The 24,654-nt window shown below is 39.5% G+C and overlaps 1 long non-coding RNA gene across 1 annotated transcript; it reads right to left on the bottom strand.

Annotated features, from left to right (window-relative positions):
• Positions 1-16,107: 16,107 nt before the first annotated feature.
• Positions 16,108-21,123, bottom strand: LOC114895449. Its single transcript, XR_003793556.1, has 3 exons — positions 19,285-21,123; positions 18,728-18,879; positions 16,108-16,137 (listed from the first exon to the last, which is right to left on the bottom strand). It is a non-coding gene; the product is annotated as an uncharacterized LOC114895449 (long non-coding RNA).
• Positions 21,124-24,654: the final 3,531 nt, after the last annotated feature.

Here is a 24,654-nt window from a genome sequence, read left to right on the forward strand (position 1 = left end):
TTTGCAACAACATGGATGGACCTAGAGAGTATTATGCTTAGTGAAATAAGTCAGACAGAGAAAGACAAATACTCTATGTTATCATTTACATGTGGAATCTAAAAAAAAAAAAAACGACTGCATATAATAAAACAGAGAAAGACTCACAAGTATAGAGAACAAACAGGTGGTTACCAGTGGAGAGAGGGAAGGGGGGATGGGCAAGATATGGGGAGGGGAGATACAAATTACTATGTATAAAATAGATAAGCAGCAAGGACATATTGTACAGCACAGGGAAATATAGCCATTATTTTGTAGTGACTGTAAATGGAGTATAATCTATAAAACTATTGAATCACTATGTTGTACACCTGAAACTAATACAATATTGTAAATCAGCTCTACTTCAAAAAAGAAAAAACAGATTTACAGAGAAGCAACCCTGCTAAACCTGACAACGTGAGTGAGAGTGAACTGTGTCTGGGGTGGGGCGGCAGAGAGATAGTTCAGGCAGGAGGGGCAGCATTTGCAAGGGCCTGGAGGAAGATGGCCTTTGCACTGCCCTGCATCAACAACCCTGGAGGGGCCCTGCCTGGGTCACAGAATTTCCTCTGCACAATAGGAAATACCTGGAGTGAGATGTAAATTCTTGAGTTTGGCCTCATTAGCAGGCTTAAACCGTCTGAGCTACCCAATTTATAAAACAAGCACAAAGAGTAAATATCTCTCATTTCTAGTGTGGTTTATAGGTAGAACCACCATTTGATGTGAAACATGTTTGTTGTGTAATCTGAGTATTACCCGCCTCGGAATCCCCAGATGCTTTAGCATTATGGGTTAACTTAATTTTGCAGTTTTTAAATTTAAGTGTTTCAAGTTCCATTCCACATGTAATGAGAAATCTTCTACTACCTTCTAAAACACACCTGAATGCACACGTGCACACACTTACAGATGCACCCAGGGATATCAACCCTGGGAAATCTCGGGATCACCTTTCTCCTGTCAATTCTTGCTTTAATTTTCTTTTTCCATTGAAATCTGAGTTTCTCTTCAAGTAGCTGGTCCCTTCTCTGGCCCAAGATGACCTTAACGTGCATTATGGATCCTTTTACCTCGTGTTCCCTATACAACCTCAAATACAAAGTTGCTTTATGTAGCAGAGTTTTATTGAAAGCTTGTGGGTTTCTGCAGCAGTTACAGCATGGCCCAAAACTACAAAGTGCATATTAATGGCATCTTTGTTCTTTAAAATCCTTTATAGAACCCACCACTGTTCATTTCCCGAGGCTGTCTTTCTGTCCAGGCCTTCTGCCTACCACTGGATTGTTTTCTTTCCCCTCTACTCTCCTTTTACATCAGTCTCACAAACTTTCCTCCAAGGAGCATTAGGAATTTCAAGTCTCTACTTGATTATGCAAAGAAATGCACACCTATATGCTGACTATATACATCTAAAGATGATATGAGTAAATCAAGAAGATCCCCCAAGCAAATTTACATGGGGTCCCATCCTTGCCAAGAACTTGCCAAGATGTGAAATTTCGCCCTTTCCATCTCCCCTAGCAGTCTCTGTAAGTAAAATGGAGAAGTACAAGAATTTATTTTCCTGGTGATATAAGTCATACTCCCCCCAACAGAGAGAAGAAGGGATGTTAGTCAGTCTGGGTTTAAGTAGCACCTTGGCCCCCATCTGGTCGGCTAATACCAATGCACCATGCTCATGGCAAGAAGAACTAGAATTAGCTCATTACTCTGCAGTTTTAGGATTTGACCTTTTTGCCATTCAATAACAGGGAAAGGCATTCATGAGTATAATAGTTGAGCACTTAAAAATGAGGCAGACAGAAACAAACCTACATTCTGAGTAAATAAGTATAAATACAAATTTTAAAATATATAGCCAGTCAGGAAGAGGAAGACAAAAATCTATTGTGATTCAGAAGAAACAGAGATGCAATGTTGATTAAAACTTGGTTATTAAGAATAAAAAGTCTACAAATAATAAATGCTGGAGAGGGTGGGGAGAAAAGGGAACCTTCCTACACTGTTGGTGGGACTAAATTGGTGCAGCCGCTATGGAAAACAGTATGGAGTTTCCTTAAAAAACTAAAAATAGAACTACCATATGATCCAGCAATCCCTCTCCTGGGCATATATCCAGAGAAAACCATAATTCAAAAAGATACACGCACCCCAATGTTCATTGCAGCTCTATTTACAGCAGCCAGGACGTGGAAACAACCTAAATATCCATTGACAGATGAATGGATAAAGAAGATGTGGTACATCTATACAATGGACTATTACTCAGCCATAAAAAAGAATGAAATAATGCCATTTGAAGCAACATGGATGGACCTAGAGATTACCACACTAAGTGAAGTCAGGCAGAGAAAGACAAATATTATGATATCACTTATATGTGGAATTTAAAAAATAGTACAAATGAACTTATTTACGAAACAGAAACAGAATCATAGACATAGAAAAGAAACTTATGGTTACAAAAAGAGAAAGGAGAGGAGAGGGATAGATTGGAAGTATGGGATTAACAGGTACACACTACTATGTAAAATGTGGATAAACAACAAGGTCCTACTGTATAGCACAGGGAACTATATTCAAGATCTTATAATAAACTCTAATGGAAAATAATGGGAAAAAGAATATATACATATATATACATATATATGTATAGCTGAATCACTTGGCTGTACACTGAAACTAGCACATATTGTAAATCAACTATATTTTAATAAAAAAGAAATTCAAAAAATAACAAAGCACATTTGTAAAGTGCTATTTTTTAAAGTATGGCTAGGCTAATGAAGTAGCCCACTACCCTGTATATCATGATTTGATGCTTTTTTAGAGTCGTAACTATTAGATTTTTAAATTTCCTGTTACTGAGATAACCCTGGCATGGCTGTATGCATTGTATATTTGGTAAACAATTTTGCATGCAATAGTGTGGCAGTTTCTATTTCTGATTTGCTTGTGGATGCAGAAGAAATGATCTGGCTTAAAACAATCCTACAAGGCACAGTGTCTTGTGTAACTATCTCTATCACTGTGGTTATCACGTTAGAGTATAACTACCTAGTCAGGTAATTCTTTGGTAATGAGACAGTGAGTGCTGGCAGGGTGGGAACTGGACCGGATTCGTCTTTCTCCCTGATGCCTAGAGCAGTTTCTAACACATAGAAGTTCAATAAAATGTTTGTTAAATGAATAAATGATCAGCGTTTAAAAGATATCAACATGAGCCTAATGGAAATTTAGTGGAGTCGGCCTAGTAAAAATCAGACAGCATTCAGAAAGAAACTATGCAGTTAATCACTTTAGGGGATGGGTTTGTACTGGTTTTAGGCTAATTGTTAGGTTAGTCCTATCCAACCTAATTTCATTACATTAAATGAGCGAAACCTGCCTTTCTTATTATTGATATATTTCGATAAATGTAGAATGCCTATATCACAAATTGATGGAAAAGCCCCCAGAAACATGGTTCCATGTAGCATTTTTGATCTCTTAAAAATAAGAGTATTGTTTTCCTCTGTTCTCCAAAGAGAAACAGTGAAAAGTATCGCCTAGCTCTTTGAGGGCCATAGAAGCTTAAATCCTAAGCTATGACATTCTGGTCTGGTTCAGAGTGTGGAGAAATTTCTGGAGTGTAGCTAAAGTGAGCTTACAGGCATGTGTGTTGCTTTCCTAGATGCCCATCTCTTCACACGAACGTACCTGCATTCTGAACCTAAAATTATAGCATGGTCTCTTCACACCGTCTCATTCCAGAAAATGTTTTAACCAATGAAGACACGTTAGCCATATTTTAGAATAAGAAGGTTCTTATGAAAACATCCATCTTTTAACCCATAATGCTGGTATGGCAGGCTCAGCCTCCAGGATTTGGGCTGATGGTGGCCAGCCTGGAGAGCCAGTGAGGGGTGTGTGTGAAGACAGAGCACTTACAGCAGACATGGGGCTGGGTCAGGGTGGCCTCACTAACTGCAGTGCTGTGGAAATGTTGCATCAGCTCCATGCGGGACAGCAGTCCTGGTCAATACCAGGCCCAGAACAGAACATCAGTCAAAGGCACTTTAAGAAACAAGCATCTTTCTTCAGGGGTGAGGCAAAGGAGTTCAGAAAGTATTTTACTCTAAATGTTATCTGATTAAGATAATCAAACTTATTCTCATTAATGGAGGAAGGAAAATATATGTTGTGATGGTTAGGACATTGACTGTGCTCTTAGACTTTCCAGATTCACAGTGTGGCTCAGCCTCCTGTCAACCTGGGGCAATTTAGTGGACCTCTCTGTGCCTCAGTTTTTCCATCTGTAAAATGAGACACCTTGATTGCTGTGTTTGGGACAGGATAAAAATGAGATAATATTTGCATAGCTCTTAACATCATGCCTGGCACAATAAATACTCAGTAAATATAAACATATATATATATGGCTAGAAAGATAGATGGATGCATATAGATAAAAATATTTAGTTAAAATTTGATATGAGGCCTCTCAAACTACCGATATGAAATTTTAAAATTTCTTCAATATTAAAATAACCACATTTGGTGCTACGTGTGATATTTCTCCATGTAATACAGCTAAGCTAAGAAGCATCTCCAATGGAATGTAAAGAAAGGCTGTAATTAAGACCTGCCCCCCTCCCATTTACTAGTTTTGTAAGAATTTGAGCAAACCACTTAAGTCTTCTGATTTTCATTTTCTTTACCAATTAAATGAGGATGATAATGCCCATCTCACAATGTTGTTGGTGAGGTTTAACTGAATGAAATGATAAATCTGTAACTGCTAAGCACCTGTGAAGGTTATTATATATTTGATGAATGTGCTTTGCATTGAATGCAAAAGAGGCAGATAAAAATATCATACACTTCCTTTTGCTTTCAAATTAATTTGTTGCAGCTTAGCAGACACACCCTGATGAGATTTCCAAAGAATATATTTACCTGGCACAGAGAGGCAGTTTCTGATTTCTCATTCATAAATCTTCGAAGAGTTCACCAGGGTTTTTCTGTTAGCTAATTCCGTTAATTCATCCTACAAATATCTCTTGGCTGCTATGTTCCAGGCCTGGTTCTAGGAGCTGGAGATACACTAATGAATATGACTTTCATGGAAACCACACTCTATCCAGGGGGAGAGGCAACATCCTGTAAATAGAAGGAAACAGTCAATTACATCATCTTTAGAAGGTAGTAGATATTTGTGGGAAAAAAAGAAAAAGGAGAGCACAAAAAGGGGATAAGAAGGTGGGACGAAGTTTGCAATTTTAAGTCGTCAGGGAGAAATTGAGATGTTAACAAAAACTTAAGGGAGGGCTTCCCTGGTGGCGCAGTGGTTGAGAGTCCGCCTGCCGATGCAGGGGACACAAGTTCGTTCCCCGGTCTGGGAAGATCCCACATGCCGCGGAGCGGCTGGGCCCGTGAGCCATGGCCGCTGAGCCTGCGCGTCCGGAGCCTGTGCTCCGCAACGGGAGAGACCACAACGGTGAGAAGAGAGGGGGATGTCTGGGACAGGAGTGTCCCAGGCAGAGGCAAGAGCTAGAGCAAAGGCCCTTGGCGGCAGTTCGGGGGGTGGGTGGCGGGGAGGGCTCCTGGGGGTTCCAAGAAAAGTCAAGAGGTTTAGAGAAGAGAGAGAGAGAGAGAGAGAGAGAGGATTATAGACACAATAGAGAGCCAGATTCCCCAGGTACCTTGCAACTTTTCTCCTGGTGAAGTGAGGTCCATTGCAGGGTTTGGAGGTCAGGGCTGGCCTGATCTAACCTGGCGGTCCAGCGGTTAAGACTCCGCCGCGCTTCCACTGCAGGGGGCGCAGGTTCCATCCATGGCGGGGGAACTAAGATCCCGCATGCCTTGCTGCGCGCCAAAATCAATCCATCAATGGATCACTCTGAATGCTGTGCTGAGAATAGTTTATAGGTCGATAAGGGGCGGAAGCAAGGAACTACTTAGGAGCAATTGCAGGCACCCAGGTGGAGACCCTGATGGCTTGGACAGGCTGGGGGCAGTGGAGGTGGAGTTTGCGAGCAGGGCCAAAATCCCTCTCTCTTTTCTAGAGTCAATGCCTCTGCTGTGCTGGCTTCTTTCTCTTCTTTTGTATCCAAATGCATTGCTCCAGAAATTCTCTTACTTTGCAACATTAAATGCATACTCTCTACTGGATCGCCCTCATGAGCATACAAATACATTGTTATTCTTTCAACTTAAAAAAAAATCTCCCCTTGGTCAGGCTTCTCACCCAGCTGCTACCACATGTCTTCGCTGCTCTCTGCAGTAAAACTTCTCAAAATCTTTTCCAACGTATCTCTTACGAACCGAGGCTAGAGAAATCCCTCGTTCCCGTTCTGCCACCAAATTAGCTCTTGCCGTGGTCACCATTGCTTTATCCGATGATTCATTTTCAGTCTTTCTCTAGCTTGACTATTGTTTCTTGCTGGAGTGTTCTATTGTTAACTCGGTTAAGCTGGGAGCTTCCTTTCCTAAATTCCCTTCTCTGTTTGGTTCAGGTTAGAGTTAACTGAACGAGGAAGACTGTGGCTACTCTCTTCAGAGAGTCGTTGCTCTGAGGTGTGGTGATAGATCAGGGCAGCTTGCTTTTCCTCTCCTCTACACTGCCTCTAGCCCGTCTTCCTGACTGTGGCCCTGCTGTCCAACAGAGACCCCAGACTCACCACCAGGTATTGGCTGTGGACCCTACAGAGGGGACGACTACACAGGGGCCATAGCTTCTCGTAGATCTCTCCAGAACCTCCTCTTCCCTGGTCTTATTTTGGCTCCTGGGCCCACTTGAGGTCCATGGTCATGAATTAAAGGGAGAATTTTCCCCCATAATAACAAGACTAAATTGGAAGCATCATCTTTTCTCTGGGATATGTTTACTGAAAAAAATGCACGAAGTGAGAGTTGCGAGTTAAGTTTTATTGGGTGCAAAATGAGGACTATAGCCTGGGAGACAGCATTTCAGAGAGCTCTGAGGTACTGGCTCCAAAGAGGCAGGGGGAAAGGTCAGTGTTATATATGATTTTAGTGAATGGGGGGCACGTGCAGTCAAGCACACATGTTGGCTGAGCTGGCTGCTAGTCACGACGAATAGATGTCACCGCTAATGATTTTAGTGCATTTCTAGATATGAGGAGATGCAAGAATTCGGGCTCATAAAATCTCCTCCTGAAAAAAATCTGTCTGAAGGCCCGTTCTGCCAGTTTTTCCCAGAGCACAGAGTGCCTTATTCCTGATCTCCAGCCTGAACTCCTTTCAGGGGGTGTTGAAGGTGAGCGGCAGCAGTAGCTAGTGACTTAATTCTTATAGAGGCAGATGGCAAGTGCCAATTTTCAGTTGGCAGATACTAGGAAACCGTGAGAGGAGTATGGGCTTTGGGGGAGGCTTTGCACCAATTCTTATGATTATCTATTTTAGGAAAACTACCCAGTATCCCTGTTGCAGATTTTGAAATCTTTGAACCATTCCAGATCTTGTGACCACTCAAATGCTGTGATCTGAATTGGAGAGCTGTTTGGAGGTGCGGAACTCATAGCAAATAATGGCCCCTATGCTGGGTTAGTTCCCAGTCTGGAAGATTCTCCTGCGTGACTGCGGGGGATGTTCCAGCCACTTCCCTTCCCCTAGGGGTGCAAGCTGCTCATGGAGGAGTCACTGGGTCCTTCAGTGGATTCTCAGAACCTCCTTCAGACCTTGGAGCTGATTCAGCGAGGAGCTTGTCAATACTGGAGCAGGTCCCCCAGGGTGAGCAGAGTGGCAGCAAACGCTGTACCACCAGCCCCTTAGTCACGGATGGTTTTCCCCATAAAGCAAGTCTCTAAACACCAGAAAGACTCCTGAAACACCACACCTGCTAACTGCCTTTCCCAATTTGAAGTAATGAGTTACCAAAAAAGCACTTTGAAAGTATCCAAGAGAACAACACCTCATCCATAAATTGAGGGAGCATGAAAACGAAAGGTTTAAAATTCCATTAAGAATCCCCTGAGTCACCCACCTTCCTCCCTTCTTGTAGCCTGCACTGTGCAACTTCAGCTCAGTGGGTTTTCTAAATTGTTCTGTTAATTTTAGCTGTTTCAAGACAGATAGACATATTCTAGGTGAATCATGAGGAAAATTGAGGATAAGAGCAACTAGCACACTGCTCTACTGTGAACCACTTAATCAGCTTTTTCAAGAAAAGACAGGCGGGGTACCTCTTCATTACATGGGTGTTTCTGGATAATACAGAATATATGTGTGTACACACACACACACACACACACACACGTAGTGTATGTGTGTCGTGATTGATGGAAAAACACAGTAACCTTGCTTTGTTCATGCTTAGCTTTTCTGTGTCCCTATATTTTCTTAGTCAAATAACACCTATATTTGACTGTTCAGTTAGGGATTTATTACACAATTCTGATGTTATTTTCTCTCCTTGATTTGACTCATCGCCATTTTGGTGCAAATGAGGAAGATCTGTCTATTGTCAAAGGGTAAACGTGATGAATGGCAGACAAGAAAGGGTTACTGGTTCGATCTATCCCAAGGTAAACAATGTGAATAAATATTGCCTTATTAGTTCATGATCTGAGGTATCAGCTTGCCCCTGTTCAGAAGATTTTATCGTTTTAGATTAAGAAATCAATTTTGTAACCTGTTATTAAGCCCAACATTTCCCTCACATTATGATTACAAAGGGTCATATTTTCCCGTCCTTCTTATCCCCACGCAGTTCTGCCTTTAATGCAATTTGAACAACAGAACTGCATTTTTATCTTCCAGAGGATTCAGAACCAGACTTCTACTGTGCAAAATGGCATTCACCTCAAGGTAGACAGAATTGGAGTGATGAACGGAGTGCACAAAAGATGTCCTGGTATCATCACCAAAAGGAATGTTTTAATTGGTCACTCATCCTTTTTGGAAAGCCGAGTAATTCTCCAGTTAGATGTAAGGTAGGTTCTTGCACTCAGATATAAATAAAAGACCAGATATCCTATTTTATAGGATATCTTTGTATGCCCCACAATATCTTAACTATGGTTTTTAGAGAGGTGTAAATAAACGATGGTTGGATAAACCAGTGGGCTTAAACTTTTCAAAGTGAGGTATGGAGACAGAGGAAAAATAACATGTGAAGGGAATAGTCTATAATAAAACTGAGAGCAGGGTTTCTCAACCTCAGCAGTATTGATAACTTGGAGGGGAAAGTTTTTTGGTTTCTCTTTTGGGGGGAGGGGAGCGTTTGCTACACGGTGCACTGTAGGATGTTTAGTTGCGCCCCTGACCCGTATGCATCAGATTCCGGTAGTGACACCCAAATATATCTCCAGTCACTGCCAAATGTCCTTGGGTGGCACAGAAGAGAGAGAAGAGGGGGGCACAGAGTAGGGTAAAATCACCCCTGGCTGGGAACCACTGAGCCAGAGATTCAATTTCCTTTTAACCAGAGAAGCTGGGAATAATCAGAGTTCTTTTAATATACATGAGGCAGGATATGCATGTAGAGTCATGTTGCAAATAATAACATTATTATTAAGAAATTTTCATTCCAAAAAGTATTTAACGTATGTCAAATTACAGAATCCAGATTGTATGAAAGTATATCATTATCAAGTTCAGTGTGCTTCTTATAACTTTTCTTCTAACTGAAGTCATGTAAATAAGATGTACTGTAACAAACTTGGAATAGACCAACAACAGATCATTATGCAGGCATTTGTATGGGTATTTAGAACGTTCTCACTCTCCCTAGTGGCAATATGGTTAGAATAGAATGTGAATTCAGTGAGTCTGCCTAGTCGGTTAACTGGATCCTAAATAATATAAATAAATTTGTTTATTTATTAAAAATTATAATGCAATTTACAAGCAACCCTTTTGCAAGAATTGAAATCGAAAGAAATGAAATAAGTTTAGAAATATACATGTTACACTGTTCCTGATAAATTACTAGGTTGTGATATATGAAATTGTTGGGTTTTGTAGGTCAAAATGGTTAAATATAGCAACTTCATATGGTTCAACCTAACAGATAAGGAAATCACATGTACATGGAGAAAAAGAAGAAAAATTACCTTCAAAGGATAGATCAGGTAACAGCAAATGTCAGCAGAGAAGGGAGTTAAGGCCAAGTGTTCTGGGAAGACTTTCCGAGCATTACTTGTGAACTTTCCTCCAGAGAAGATCTTTACTGCATCTAAGGATGCCTAGATTTAAAATACATATTGAGGTAAATCTGCTTTCCTTTTTTACCCACTCTTTTCCCCCAATTTATACACTATTCATTTTCTATTCACATTGTTCATGGACTAACAACTAGAAGTATTGGAGAGCAAGTTCACTGTATAATTCAGTAATGAGATACTTTTTATTCCTATACTACACCTAAAATGATGTTTCTCTGACACATTTTGGTTTGGTTTGGTTTTCATCTTTGGGCTTTGGTAAAACCATAGGCATTTGTCTGTCTTCAAAGAGAATGCCTTACAAAGCATGTTTTTGCCTCTGGAAAGAATGCTTTTAGAAGTTCCAGGTACTAGTAAAATTAATTCTTTGGGTACATATTTGATACAGAATTACTTTATATTGAAGTTGATTATTTTTCTATATGGGATTTATCCATTTTCTAAGTATCAGGGATTTACTTTCTACTTACAGTCGTATGTGTGGACCTAAAAAAAATCGACTACCAGATATTTCTTCAGCAAAGATGGGTTTATTTGGGATCAGCAGAGAATTGCAGTTCTGGGTCTGCAACCATGGTGAGCCATGTGCAAGTTTCCCCCTCACCAAGGGAAGGGGAACGCTTTTATAGAGGGGAAAAGAAGTTGGGAGGGCTGAAGAGTCCATGGTTTTTCATTGGTTGAGTCCTTGCCAGGAAAGAAGAGGAGTCTTTCTTCTGCCTGGTGGGCTCTGCTCTCTTCGTAGGGCATAAGAGCTCCCCCTTCTGCTCTCCTAACTCTATTTAATTGAGGTTTCTGTTATTAATTTTGCATATGAATACTTAAACAGTGTATTTATTTATAAAGCAACAGCCAAACACATCAAAAGAAAACAGAGTAACTACCAAGTAAGAAAGGTGACTAACATCACTTTTTGATTAACATAAAAAGACCACAAATTACTTGATTTTAAAAATGTGCAGAAGACCTGAATAGACATTTTTCTAAACAAGACATACAGATGGCCAACAGGCACATGAAAAGATGCTCAACATCACTAATCATCAGGAAAATGCAAATCAAAACCACAATGAGACACCACCTCACACGTGTCAGAATGGCTATTATCAAAAAGGCAAGAAATAAGTGTTAATGAGAGTGTGGAGAAAAGGGAACCCTCATGTACTATTGGTGGGAATGTAAATTGGTGCAGCCACTATGAAAAACAGTAAGGAATTTCCTCAAAAAAATTAAAAATAGAACTACCATATGATCCAGCAATTCCACTTGTGGATAGCCATCTTGGAGGCAAGCTACCACACACCTGCATAAGGTTCACCTGCTATCAGTATTCCCTGGGTCAGGTCAGGAACTCTACATTTTGAACAAGTACCCCTAAAAATTCTTAAGTGCACTACCTTTTGAGACTCAATCTAGTTAATGTTTGGTAGTGGTTGGATCTCTCCTCTTAAATTTTTGACCATAAATTTAAAGAAAAGAAGAAGAGATTCCACTTATGTGTTTGGATCCAAAAGACTGGTTCAACAAGTCGTATAGATGAACATTACTGAAGAGAAAGCGTAACCACTCTCTATTAAAATGATTGACTTCTGGGGCCGTTTACCATAAACTCACACTGACTAGAGATCTGAAAGAGGCCTCAAATTCTCTGTTAGCAAAGTTTAGAAAGTATAAGAGAGAAAGGGGCATATTTTCAGGAAATAGCAGAGTCTCACAGGAGCTTGTTCTCAGATGTGGGGATAGAAGACATTGTGAGGTGGGGAGTCCATTTGTGGCTCCAAGGTTGGGACAGGCTGGTCTTGCACCTCCAGTCAGATTGCTTCCAGAAGAGGTCCTGAGTCCTCACGGACGACCAAACTTGCTCTTCTCCTACAGGGAGGGGCCAAAGCACACAGCTCGTGTAGAACTTAACAAACTATACTCTCTAAGGGGCAACCCATAAAAAAGCACAGGAATCTAGAGACAGCCTTTAAATTAAGCCAATAGGAAGTACAGAAGCTCAATCAAAGGAGTAACCAGGCATCAGGGTTCCAGAGATTTATTCCATGCCCATGATTGAACTAGGTTCTGCTCTGTTCTTCCTTAACCCTGCAAAGAGTATTACAGCCATCTCTCCTTGATGACTGGGAGAATGGAATGCCAGCTAGATTTACCATTCCTCAGTGTCCTGGGCCCCAGGTCCTTGAAAGAGAAATCTGACAATAATACATTTGTATAAATTAGCCAATAAAATAAGTTAACACATAAAATTAATCTCAGAGTTTCAATACAATAAAGCAACTGTGTTCAGCCAACCAGGGCACAGAATGGAGGAGCAGAGAAGAAACCACTCATATAACGAAATAACAAAATAACTTGGCTTATAGCTTCCATTATCTGGGCAGGATCTTGATAGCCCGATCTATATACTCTTGAACGTAAACAATTTAAAGACATTTAAATGAGAATGTCAAATGAATTGTAACGACCCACCCTCCTCTCCAAATGATTTAATATCCACAAAATTCAACCATAGGAGATACCTCGGCTACTATAAACATAGAGTCTGTCTATGACTTTAGGAGCTGTAATATATTATGACAAGATCATGATAAATTCTGGTGGTTCTTCCTCTAAGAAATACTGTGGAAGTAAGTAGTGTGAATATGCAACGCATGAAAGCAGGAACGTTGTTCTACCCTGCTATTATCGTTAATACAGTGACTGAAATGTGAATAACTTGAAATCAGCAAAAGATATATCAATCCTACCTTGCAAGGTGACTTTCTATTGCTCCAAATATAATGAGCAGTCTGGTTTCTTTTGTAAGAAGAATCCCTTGAGAATGGTGTGTGGCTGGAGAGTAAAGTAAATTAATCAAGACCTGAACTTTCCTCTCTGGTCAAGAAGGGTCATTCTTTTTTAACCTTTACATTTATCCTTATAATTCTCAACAGTTTTTCAGTGCAACCTTACTTAATCTTCAGGAAATCCCTGTAAGGTAAGTCAACATTATTAAACTGAGATACTGAAACATTAAATGATTTGCCCCACTTTTTGACACAGAAAACCACTGTCAAAGGGCAGAATTTAAAAAAACCACTGTCAAAGGGCAGAATTAAAATGTAAAAGGTTCATCTAATGGACTATTTTCTCTCTTTGGACACAGGTGTCTTTGTTTTTTGTAATAGACCACCAAGAATTTTGGAAGTTGATAATGACATTTTGAAAGTCTCCTTGCCATCTAAAAGGGTAAAGTAATGAAAGATTGATATAAGACTTCATGTGGAAGCCATTCTTTTTTCAAAGAAGGGAAATGACCAGAAAGGGTTGTGTTATGGCCTAGAATAAATGTAATGCAGTCAGAGACAAGGGCACACGATGGCATCCTCCTCCCTTGGTGATGATCTGAAGTGATCCAGGGAAGAACTGAGTAAACAGCAAGGGGATGAACTGCAGCATAGTCAGAAAGGTGTGTTGCTGTCATCTGAGCCCCGTGAGATCTGAAGATGAGGGGAAAATGGAATGCACAACGAAGTGATTTCTAAGGCTGTGTTAGTTTCCTAGGGCTGCTGTAACAAAGTACCATAAACCAGGTGGCTTAAAAACAACAGAAATTCATTATTTCACAGTTCTACAGGCTAGAAATCCCAAATCAAGGTGTCAGCAGGGTCGGTTCCTTCCAAGTACCCTGAGGGAGAATCTGTTCCACACCTCCTCATGGCTTCTGGTGGTTGCCTGCAATCTCTGGTGTTCCTTGGCTTGCAGATGCATCACTCCAATCTCTGACTCCATCTTCACATAGCATCTTCCCTCTCTGTATCTTTTCACATAGCCCTCTTTTTATAAGAACACCAGTTATATTGGATTAAGCCCCACCCTAATGACCTCATCTTAATTAACTATGCAAAGGCAGTATTTCAAAATAATGTCACATTCACAGGTACTATGGTTTTAGGACTTCAACATACCTTCTTGAGGGACACAATACAATTGAAAACAAAAATAAAGGGAGTGGAAAAGAGTCCCTGGTGAACCTTTCATTGAAAGCCTACAATTTAAACTGGTCTCATCATAACTGTCGATTTTAGATGTAATAAGATAAAGAAAACAAAGTCATGGGCTATAGGTTAGTCCTTTTTTAAAATAAATTTATTTACTTATTTTTGGCTGCATTGGGTCTTCGTTGCTACGCTCGGGCTTCCTCTAGTTGTGGCGAGCGGGGGCTACTCTTCCATGTGGTGCGTTGGCTTCTCATTGCGGTGGCTTCTCTTGTTGTGGAGCACGGGCTCTAGGCGCGTGGGCTTCAGTAGTTGTAGCACGTGGGCTTCAGTGGTTGTAGCACACGGGCTTCAGTAGTTGTGGCTCACAGGCTCTAGAGCGCAGGCTCAGTAGTTGTGGTGCAGGGGCTTAGTTGTTCTGCAGCATGTGGGATCTTCCTGGACCAGGGCTCGAACCCGTGTCCCCTGCCTTGGCAGGTGGATTCTTAACCACTGTGCCACCAGGGAAGGCCCCATATATACTTTTTAATGAGCCAAAAAAATGTGAGGACAACTTATTTCCAAAGGCTGGAAACCCCTATCTGTGAAAAAGCATTGTTTTTACACAAATTATGCAGCATTTCTCATGCAAATCCCATTATTAGCTTCATACTGCTCTTTCCATTTAGGCAATGAATTCCTGATAGAAAAATTGTAATTGTGATCATAGACTTTCCAGGGTTTTTGACTTTTCAAGAATAGGGGATCATTGATTTAACATATAAGTTTATTTTAAAATATAAACATCAACTCTTTCTTTTTTCAGTCCACTGTGAAAAATATTCTATGCCTTCCCTAGGCACTTGCATGCTTCTGACTGTCAATGGAAGAGGTACCTTTTAAGGAAGTACAGAAAAAGAAAAAAGATTAGTATTTCAAGGTATTATCTTGCAATGTTTATAAACAAATGGGAATACATTGCGATATATTTTATAGTTCACATTTTAAGAAGGACATCACTTTTATTTCCTATCTTTTCTTTTGCATTAGCTACGCAATATATGCCAGATTCATATATGTTGCACTAAAACCATTGAAATAATCTCATGCTACCCATGGTCTACCTTGCTTGTCGATATTTTGATCATTTAATCGTCACTTTCAGATACCTAGACATATAAAAGCAAATGGAAAACAAAAGACTTTCTGGGGTTGCTCGTTTTCTATCCCATGGCTTTGCACAATAAAGTCAAAATAATCGTCTATGTATGTTTTTCTTCATTATCCAGAAGGATAACACCACAACTTTAATACCGAAAAACATTAGTATAGACCAGTAAACAGTTAACTTACTTCTAGGAAGTATACCTTTTAAAATGAACATAAATTTTTGTGTCTTATGAAGATGATTATTGGTTAGAGGAAAATCCTTATCATTGGGTCTAGTTTGGGTATAAATAAAGAGGAGAAAGATGGTTGGAATTATTGGATGTAGAAAGGATTTAAGAAGAAGAACTGAGTAGGTTTGCAATAGTGTTTTTCTCTTTAATCTTGATATATAACATGACTTACAATAGAAGTGAAAATTATATTATTCTTGAATTAAGAGAATTGCTTACTTCAGATATATGCTCTGCTTTTTGCCTGGATGTGTCAGGGTTATAGCAAAAAGGATTCACATCATTAAAAGCTTTTTTTGGGGGGGGGTGGATAGGAGTGAGGGTAGGAACAGGACTAACTACCCAGATGAAGAAATAATAACATTAATGTCAAGGAAAATCATTACTTGGGATTTCTTTGGCTGGTCTCTTGCTGGGAACTTATTCTATTGCTGAAAAAAGATTAGACATGTTTAATTTGCTGTAGGTCAAAATCTTCATTAAAATGAGAATTTATTGTTTACTTGCCTTGAGAATTGTGAAATTTTCTATTCAATAAGAAATAGTGATGGTGATGATCTTACTTAAAATACACTGTGATCCGTCCTAGAAAGCATAAATAAGATTTTTAAAAGAGTAAACAAGCAATTTGGGAAAAGAACAAAATGTAACAGAACCAGGAACAGTACTAATGGTGCTATTCTCACAGTTTTACAGTCTTTCATTTAAGCATCTAACAAATCAGTTACAAGACACAACTTGTTCTGGGGAATCAGCACTATGTAGTGGAGATATTACAGAGCTGCATTTAGCATCCGGCAACTTTTGGCTTAAGCTTTGGCCACCTCATTTGTCTCCCTCCCTATTGTCATCATGTCATTACCATCTCCACCATCATCCTTATCATCACCTCTGTAGAGAACTCTTCTCTGAACTAACTCTCTTTCTTTGTCATTAGAGTTTATCTTCCCATATTTTTTTAACGCCTTTACCCTATCTTAAGTTTTTTCAGGATATATTTAAAGATCAAAAATTATATTTTCTGTTCATTTGTTCAGTCTAGCTACATGAGAAGAGGATGGGTGAAACTGGATGTTCATAGAGCAAACTAGATGTCTGAAAAAGAAATGTATTGTAATTCAAATATATGAAGACTAGAAGCCCATAATCAGTAGGACATATGGATTGACTAGATTTTCTAGGGGCATCTATGCCAATGTATGGAGTCAGCCATATTTTTTGTCTCCTCCTAAAAGTCGTCTCTTGGCTGGGATAGGAGAATAGGAGTTGGCTTTCCTCTATGAGCCTATATACCTTCTATTTGGAACACTTATGACAGGACATTGCAGTTGCCTGTTTCATTCTCTGACTGATCTGTGAGGTTTTTAAGGTCAGCAACTATTTCTTGTTTAATACTGTGTCTATTAAAACAAAGGTCAATGCCTGACACCAAGATGTGGAGCTCAATTTTGTTCTCTCATTGAATTAATGAGTGAGTATTACCTTAAACATGTATGTACCATAGTCAAGGTGTTTGTATGTGGGGTGTGTGTGTGTGTGTGTGTGTGTGTGTGTGTGTGTGTGATCTTGAGTTCGGTGTTGGTCTTTGTAGTTCCATGTTATATCGGATGGCTCTAATTCATCCAAATAAATTAATTGTGAGAATTATATTACAGCAAATGTTGCTTCCTGAGAAAAGTAGAATCAAGCTGTCAAAACTGATTGGAAATTTCAAATAATCACTCCAGCCTTTAATTCTGTATATGTACCATTAAAGTAGTTTGAATGAGGCTTATGATATAAAATGTAAATTTGGCTTGTGGTATAAAAATAGCACATGTATCCATAACATATTTCATGATTATCAGTGATGGTTTAATTTCAAAAGAGCAGATATTAAATTAAAATACACTTCACTGCCCAATTTCAGTTAAATTGAATTGCAAAGTTCAAGTTTTATGTGAACAGAAAAGACCACAGGAAAGGCCAATATAATTAAAATTCAATTAATATCGTACATTTTTTTTGCGCCTACAACAAACCATCCATTGTATTTTGGCAATGAGTAATTCCCATTTGTCATGAAATTAGCCGTTTAGTCTCTTCTCCAATTTCAAAATCGACTGGCAGTCTGATTACATTCATTTCTTTCTTGAACTCATACACATGTTTTTCATTCATAGTTCTTGTGAGATTCTCTGATTAATATTTATTTACTAAGCCTTTTGAAATATGAACATTTATAGGTCAATTCCATTAGAGAATTAATTCGGTTCTTTGCCAACATCAGAATGTAATAAGTGATGGTAAATCAGCCTTTTGAACAAGTAGAAAATTAAGATAAAGTGTCTATTATGGAAAAGGGGGTTGCATTTGTTTTCATTTTTCCCTCCCAGCAAGAAAAAAATTTCCAAGATTTGCTTTCAGTTCCTTTTGGGTCTTGAAATGGCCTTGGGCATCGATTTGGTTTTACAATGATTTAGGTTAGCATGACAACATTTGGATTAATAATTCTTTTCTGAGTAAATTGAGCAATAAAACACATTTATAATAAGTAAATGCAATATATATATTGTTTACTCTGTTCTAATTACATATGTGGTCTCATTTAGTACTTATAATTCATCCGTGAGAGATATATTATTGTTCCAGTTTTTCAGATAAAGAAACTAAGGCTCAGAAAAGTTAAGTAACTTGTCTAAGTTCAGAAGAGTATTCTGCTGCCCAGCAATATACATAAGAGCTATTGAATGCTATTTTCATTCAATAGCTTTGTTCTATGCACAGTTGTTCAAGTTGTGCAAGACTGGAGAATCCTAACAAAACTTTGAAATCTAATAACGCAGTTGCTAACTCAATGTTGTCAGCTCAATTGTTTTAACACTAAAAATTTATCCAATTATGCCTTGCGTTTCTTAGTAGTAATTTCAAATTTTAATTGTACTATGATATTGACTAAAATTTTGGTTATTTTCCCCTAAAATAAACAGTGTAAATCTGTGGACTTTGGGTGGAATATCTCCTTGGGGCCATGGCTGTCCATCAGATGGTCTTGCAAAGAATGGCCTGTTTGCTATAACTGAATTAATCAAAGCCTCTCAGATCATTCAGAAATCTATAAATGCCATCTTGTATCTATGCTACATAAATTAGACTGAGATTTTTGAAAACTGGAAGCATAAGTGAAATTCCTAACCTCCAACTTCAAGGCATCATCAGGAACTGTCCAGCAATCCTTCTGCGCTTCCCTAGTCTGTGGGCTTCATTGTTCTCCACTGTGACTATTTGAAAATTTCCCCTCTCTTCCTAAACTTCTGGTCATAGCGACTCCTGCTTACTCTCAGCCTCCTACTTTGCAGAGAAAATAAGAACATTAGATGGTGTGGCTGGCAGACCATGGTATGATAGGCCCCAATGATCACCACCTCCTGCTGTTCACACACCATTGTGACTTGCATCTTTCTGGCAGTTTGTATTGCTTTCTTGGCTCCCACACTTTAATGAATCAAACTGCCTGTGGTGGCAGAGTTTCTAAACTGGGCCCCCAAATATGTTGAGTTCTAATCCCCAGAACCTATGAATATAATATGATATGACTCTCATGATTATGTTATGTTACATGGCACACTTGACCTCAAGATATGGTGATGATCTGGGTGGGTCTAATCACATCAGTCCTTAAAAACAACGAGCTTTCTCTGGCTAATGGTAAAAGAGGAAGTAAGAGAGACCTGAAACATGAGAAGGATTCACCATGCCATTGCTGGCTCTGTAGATGGAGGGGACCACATGATGAAGAATCCAGGCAGCTTCTAGGAATGAAGACCAGCCTCCAAGTGATGGCCAGCAAGGGAACACAGACCTCAGTCCTGCAACCACGAAGTCCTTCCAACAACCTGAAAAATCTTGGAAGTGAATTTTCCCCCAGATCTGCCCCTGTGGCAAGAAGCTGATGGCATCCTCTTGTCAACAGCCAACTAGGAACTGGGCCCTTTTGTCCAACAGTTCTGGGGGAACTAAATCCTACCAATGACTACATGTACCTGGGAAGAGTTTCTTCCCAGTCAAGCATTCAGATGAGATTCCACTCTTGGCTGACACCTTGATTACTGCCTTCTAAGACCCCCTAAAGCAGAGGACCAATCCCTGACTATGGATACTGTCAAATAATTAATGTGCACCGTTTTAAGTGGCTAAGTTTTGGCGTAATTTGCTATGTAGCAATAAATAAAATAAATAACACATACAGATTTAAAATGTCCTCCCTTGCTCTCCATCAGACCTATAATTGATCACCATGAAAATGCAACCTGCTATAGCCTGGCTTGTTCCCTCACCAGCAAAGGTGCCAATGAGCTTTATACTAAATCCAACGGGGCTTCCCTGGCGGTGCAGTGGTTAAGAATACACTTGCCAATGTAGGGGACAGGGGTTTGAGCCCCGGTCTGGGAAGATCCCACATACCGCGGAGCAACTGAGCCCATGCGCCACAACTACTGAGCCTGCACTCTAAAGCTACTGAGCCCGCGTGCCACAGTTACTGAAGCCTGTGCGCCTAGAGCCCGTGCTCTGCAACAAGAGAAGCCACAGCAATGAGAAGCCCATGCACCACAACAAAGAGTAGCCTCCGCTCGCCGCAACTAGAGAAAGCCCGTGCGCAGCAACGAAGACCCAATGCAGCCAAAAATAAATAAATAAAATTTAAAAAATAAATAAATCCAATGGTCACTCAATATCTTAGAAATGTTTGCTGTTGCTGCCCACTCTCTTCCTTTGGCTTCCACCACATCCCACTCGCCTTGTTTCTTCATAGCTCTATGGTTTAAGACTACCCAATCACCTTTGAGAGGTCTCAAGCCTGCCATCCTCCTGTGAGTTTTGATCATTGTGGGAAACGCACATCTCATCCTTGCTCTTAGTGGAGAAGTCGCTCCCTCTTATTGTTTTAATCTCCCCTTGCTCTGCCTTCAGAATGGTTGGCCAGTAGCTTCCTCTTAAACCTTTTCAGGTGTCCATCTTGGCACCAGTCTCCATCTCCTCCAAATACTGATAAGCATATGCCAAGCTCCCTGAGTCGTACTCCTGCAGCTCCTCTCACATAGCATAAGCTCCCCTCTCCACTCACTCATAGCAAGGGAAGGGAACACACACGCACTGATAAACCTCATCAAAGATATCTACTGTTGCCTTCAATTTCTTTCTTAATGTTATGGAGGTGGATGATCTACTAATGCTGGTAAAATCAGTATCACAATCTCTTAGCATGTCTGCAGAACCAGACTGATCCCTGTGAATTTTTTTCAGCCCCTGGACCTCCGCTACAACTAGGCAACAGTAAAAAGCATCACTTATCCTCCTACATTTTTAAGGCTGCATGTTTGTCCTAAAAGGATGAAGTAGATAATACAATTCATTCACATTTTAGTCTTGGATACATTTCTTGGCATTATATGAGAGAGCTCCAGCATGTGGTAGGACCTATAAATACAACAGGAACATTGCATTAAACATATTTTACAGTTTTGCAACCAATAGTAACATTAGACTATATAAAATATTTCTCTGTTTTCAATAGACTCTAGTGTCAAGACACTAAGCCCACAACCAAATAGTACAGTAACATCACCATTATCTATAATGTTTGGAAAAAATTCTCTACACACGAATATTGTAGTTGATTCTCCAACATTCATTCTACCCATGTAACTGGCCTAAGCCAATCATGGCAGGTCCATACCTCTTGCCAGTGAGTGGATCCAGAATGGGCAAACGACCAATGAGACATGAGGAGAGGTCTGCAGGGGCTTCCAGGGAATATTTTCCTGGCTCCAAAGAGAGAGCTTCAAGGAAAGGATAGTCTCCTCTTTTCTAGATATTGTACCAGAATGAGAAAACTAGAATCGCTGTAGCTATATTGCTACCAGCCTAAAGATGGAACCAAACCAGAGAATGGCAGAGAAGAGATGGATAGCGCTTGGATCCTTGATGATATCACCATTGGAATCCAGGTGTTTATTACTTGCAGCAAAAACTATTTTACTGATAGCATATTTTGAGCACCAATGACATATAGAGGTCAAAAGGGACTTTTGTAGTTAAATTTATGCAGGCTTCCCTAGGAAGAAAATCAGAGGAGTTTAACACAAATATAAGAGCAAATTTAAAATGAAGAACAGTGCCTGCTTTTAGGCTGGGTCTTATGAAAGGACTAATCTGGTACCAAAATTAAGATATCAGACGAGCCATGACAGGAGCAGAGAGTTGAGAAATACAAATGGAGTCAGAACTTGGAGGTGAGGGTTACTTTCTTGCATCCCAAAGAGTCACCTTAAGCCACAACAACGTCCTCACCAAGTGAGACAGAGATGCTAAAGCCCCAAGACCAACTCAGAGAAGTTGTTGAGCCAGGAAAGGCCTGGAATGTCCTGCCCTCCTATATGAAAAACAAAGGCCATTGTCCATCTTCTTGATTGGCAGGTAACTTAAAAGATAAGAGAAGGCAATAATATCAACCTATAGGGTCTTGGGAAGGAGCTCTAATCTCCTGACCAAGAATATAGTTGGAACACCAGGAAGACCCAAACACACACCAAAAACCAAGGACATTCTATTACTTCACTGTTAAGCCATTTTACATTAAAGTGGTTTTGTTTCAATATATTCAAAGAGAGTAAAGAAGATATGGTGTACAGGCTAGATATTATAATCTAAATACCAAGTCATTCTCTTTGTTGCTATTGAATTGTGAGTCTCACCTGCACCCAAACATAACCACATGTACGATTAAACCATATTTAATTATTAATGTGATGTTGGATGTACATGATCTTGTACGTTGTAGAAAATTATCTCATTACTCCAATCCTTTCCTCCAAAACCAGGGCTAGAGGAAGAGAGTCTACTCTTCCATACATGTGTCAAGAACAGATTAAATCTCACAAATCTGGAAGTAGTCATTTAAAATAAGATCAACCATGGCTCAAATCCCAGCATTGACACTTTTCTGGCTAAGTGATCTTTGAAATGTTATTTAATCCCTTGAATCTATTTTCTCCTAGGGGAAATAGAGATAATAATGTCTCACTAAGAGGACCGTTAATTGGGCCTGAAGGAGGGAATGTGTAGCAATTGCTTATCAGACAACCATAACCTAACAGAGACCAAACTAGGTCAGTTCTCTTCTTACTTTTCCTAATAAGGACTTACATTGGAGAGGGGAAAATCACTGAGGGGCTGAGAGATTTTATTGGATCAATCTCCCTAAGGGATGTTTATCATCCCATGTTTATGGAGCCCCAAGGAGTCAGAATATTTTTGCTTGGATGAGAATTCTAACTTACAGATATTAAAACACAGCATTATTTTTAGCTGAAGTGTACTTAAGTATGTGAAAAATAATTGCCTGGGCCTTATTTTTGGATTCTTAGAATAAAGGAAGACAGATTCTGTGTCAATGTCAGTATTTGTTGAAATGCCTCTGAGTCCCTCTTACTTTTAGCTCCTAGTAGCGGACAGTTCTAGTTCTGGGGGATGACTATGAGAGTGTTTCCTGTATTTACTAAATAGAACTAAACAAACAAAATAAATGTCTGACAGGAAATTGTATTCACAAAAGTCAAGCCACTGAAATCTGCTGTGTGAGAGAATGGAAATGAATTTGAGGAGAAGTAAAGACCACAGAACTCTCCCTACCATTCAATTCTACGTAAACCACGTCAAAGGGAGTTTAGAGGCATCTCCTGGCTGCTGGCGCAAGTCATGAGGGGATGCTGATCTGCTAGGGCTCTTCAGTAGAAGCCTGGATGCAGGAGGGGAACGGAGGAGGGCTTAGAAGCAGAGGGACCCCAAGAAGGAGCACCTTCCACAAGAGTTCTGTGGGGCTCTTCCTAATGACCCGTTGCGGATGGGGAGCCCCCTATTCCTGCAGCTTTTGACCAAGATTCAGAGGGACATGGAGAGGCAAAATCACATTCTGCATCTGGCCCAAACCTGTCCTATTTTCTAAATAAGTTGATAGATAATGTCTTTCATACACTTAGAATCTCTGCTTTGTTTTTCTTTTGTCTTTTAATTGAAGTAGAGTTGTTTTACAATGCTGTGTTAATTTCTGCTTTACAGCAAAGTGACTCAGTTATATATATATATATATATATATATATATATATATATATAATATATATATATTCTTTTCCATTATGGTTTATCTTAGGACACTGAGTACAGTTTCCTGTGCTATACAGTAGGACCTTGTGGCTTATCCATTCTATATATAATAGTTTGCATCTGCTAACCTCAACCTGCTACTCCATCCCCCCCCACCCCCTCTCCCTTGGCAACCACAAGTCTGCTCTCCAGGTCTGTGAGACTGTGTTTTACAGATAGGTTGATTGGTGTCATATTTTAGATTCCACATATAAGTGATATCATATGGTATTTGTTTTTCTCTTTCTGACTTACCTTCACTTAGTATGCTCATCTCTAGTTGCATCCATGTTGCTGCAAATGGCATTATTTCATTCTTTTTTATGGCTGAGTAGTATTTCATTGCATATATATATATACATGTACCACATTTTCTTTATCTATAGAATCTCTGCTTTGAATCTCCCTTATATTAGCCTGAATTTTAACAGGAGCTACAAGACTTACAATTCTACATTTTCTCTGGAAGGTACCATGGTTCTGATATTTCACGCTGCTGACCTGTGACAGATTTATATATTTTGATGGTTAGGTGAACAGCTTGCAAAAAACCTCAATGTTTCTTCTTTTTGAAGACTTTTAAGACCCATCTGTTATTAGAAATTATTGCTCCTTTCTCTCTTCTCTCACAGCAGTTTGTATATGTGTGTATCTATAAGTGTTTCCAGAGGCTTCTAAAATTATTTGTTTACAAGTATCTACTCCATAAGAGTATTAATTTCCTGAGGGCAAGAACCTGGTGTTATTTATATTTAAATGCTCAGCACATACGATATATGGTAAGTCCTCAATACTTCTGTAGAGTGAATAAATAAACGCTGACATTCCTTTACAACATTTGCAAAGATGGAAAGCCAGGGATGGTTGGAAGGGAATTTTACATCATTTGCATATCCATATAAAATTGGATATATCTTCAGT

The sequence above is a fragment of the Monodon monoceros genome, unplaced genomic scaffold (assembly GCF_005190385.1).
Source record: "Monodon monoceros isolate NGI ecotype Baffin Bay Population unplaced genomic scaffold, NGI_Narwhal_1 Super_Scaffold_14, whole genome shotgun sequence".
Classification (NCBI taxonomy): Eukaryota; Metazoa; Chordata; class Mammalia; order Artiodactyla; family Monodontidae; genus Monodon; species Monodon monoceros.